The sequence below is a fragment of the Artibeus jamaicensis genome, unplaced genomic scaffold (genome assembly GCF_021234435.1).
Source record: "Artibeus jamaicensis isolate MK-2021 breed Jamaican fruit bat unplaced genomic scaffold, CSHL_Jam_final contig_482, whole genome shotgun sequence".
NCBI lineage: Eukaryota > Metazoa > Chordata > Mammalia > Chiroptera > Phyllostomidae > Artibeus > Artibeus jamaicensis.
Window position 1 is genome coordinate 8,728,322 of NW_026521857.1, and position 2,151 is coordinate 8,730,472.

Consider the following 2,151-nt stretch of genomic DNA (forward strand, 5'->3'; position numbering starts at 1 on the left):
TCAAATCATAACTAGGGGCCACTTCATGGTCTTTACAATAAGCTTCCAAATATATTATAACCCTAATAATACTTGCAATGATGGGCAGATATTAGCTTGGTTTGTAATGACCAAGGATTGTAACACTTACTTGGTAACTTTGCCATACTCAGCAGTACTTTTTTACCCTCAGGCCTCCAAATTACTTCTTCAAACACTGTCGCCCTCTTTGGCTGTAGGGACTGTAGAATCAGAATGAAACCGGAAAAGCCAGTGTTCGTGCTTCCTGTCACCTACCAGACTCAATAAGTACAGACAGGAATTGAATCTTTATGGGCATTTTAGTCAGATGGCGGGCATTCTGAGAAGATGGCAGGTTTGTACCCTAACAGACATCTTACATTCCATTTTAAACTGATACTTTTTATGAGAATAAAAGTGTAGGTAAGGGGTTTGGGATGCAGGGGAAAAGTTAATCAGATAAAAGCTACAGCATTCTTTCATCTGTGTCCTTGAAGATGGTCTTTGTGTCCTGGACAGTGGGCATCTCACCCTGGAGTACAATGGCTCAGATACCATCTCGATTACTTGCAGCCCTCCTGAGGCACAAAGGTGGAACTGCTTATGGTCTCCTAGAGTCAATGTGGGTCATACCTTCAGTTCCTGGAACCATAGTTTTTTACAGGTATTGATTACTAAGCCTATTAGCTATTACATGAAACTAAAAGTTTTCCAACATTTGAGTCCCCCATCAAGAACAACCTAATCTAATTCCTTCTTGGTAACAAGTGCTAGTTCAAGGTCAGCATGTCCCATAGGACGTAAAGGGTCTCTGATCTACTAGGAACACATCACCACATATTTTATAAGAGAAATTGTAATCAGAGACTTAAATGTGAAAAGTTTGTTTTCTCAGTAATGTGATGTAATGGAGGCACCTAAGATTTTCTAAAGCAAGTTCACAACCCTAAAGTTTTGGCCTTATGAACGATTTGTCTTTTGACTTTTTTCTCAGAGGTGTCCTGGAAAGCTGAGCATGTGGGAGGATAATAAAATTGAGTATATGGGGATGGAGGACCCCCACTAGGGAGCTGGCATTTAGAGATAAATAGACTGTGGGAGGGTTACTGTAATTGCATTATTTTTCACTGGCCAAGATTTTTTTTCAATGGACTAGCAACATAAAATAAAATGCAATACAATGGATGCGAAGGATTATTTGTAGGAATAAGTAGGACAGAAGACAGATTTACATGTGCTGCTTTTTCCATTGCAGATTAATAAAAGAGACAATTATCTAATAAAAAATTTATTGTTAATTGCCACCATTTAAGTACTACTACTGTTAGTACTATTAAGTACTATTAGTACTAAAGAGATTTATTTCACCTTCCCCTACTTGGAAATTTGACATTATTCCTGGCTTCTACCTCCCCCCCCCCCCAATTACAATCCACTGGAAATGAGAAAGTGACAAGAGCCATTTAATGTGTCACAACACAGAGTGAAGGGAAGAAGTGCTGGAAGTGGAGGCTTTTCAAAGGGAGTGGAGGAAATAATGCAGCATGATGATTACAGATTATGTTTTTTTTCTTTTTTCTCCCTCTTTTCTGTATGGGTTCATTTTGTTTGTGATTTTTTAAATCATTTTATGGGCAAAGCGTTGTTCCGAAAGGGTGTGTTCTTCAGTTTTATGGGTCTGACTAATGGAATTGTTCTAAACAACATTTTGATCTTGTAAGGTCACCCAGAGTGCTATACCTTTCCTTTAATGATTCAGGTCTGGACCAGGCATTTCCCAGAATTGAGATGGTAATGAAGTCATTAGTTTCTTCCTACTTGAAGCCCTGGCTAGAAAGCAGAATTCTATGGGCAAAGTCTGAGTGGGCTTTTTCATAAATCTCACACCCAGCTGAGCTGTAACACCTGTTACATTTTCCCAGGAGCTTGAGCCATAAGACCATTTCCAATCTATTTGCTCTTCTTCTTCCACAGGACACTGACAAAGGCAGGGGTTCCTGTTTTCTAAGGCACTGCTAATTGAAAATCTCTGGCTGGTGCAAATGTGAACTCAAACCCACAAGAGTTCCAAATAAGGCCCACATGATTATTTCCTCCTCTTTTTAAAAATAGCCTTTATAATGCAGGTTATACAAGATTAATTTGTTTGAG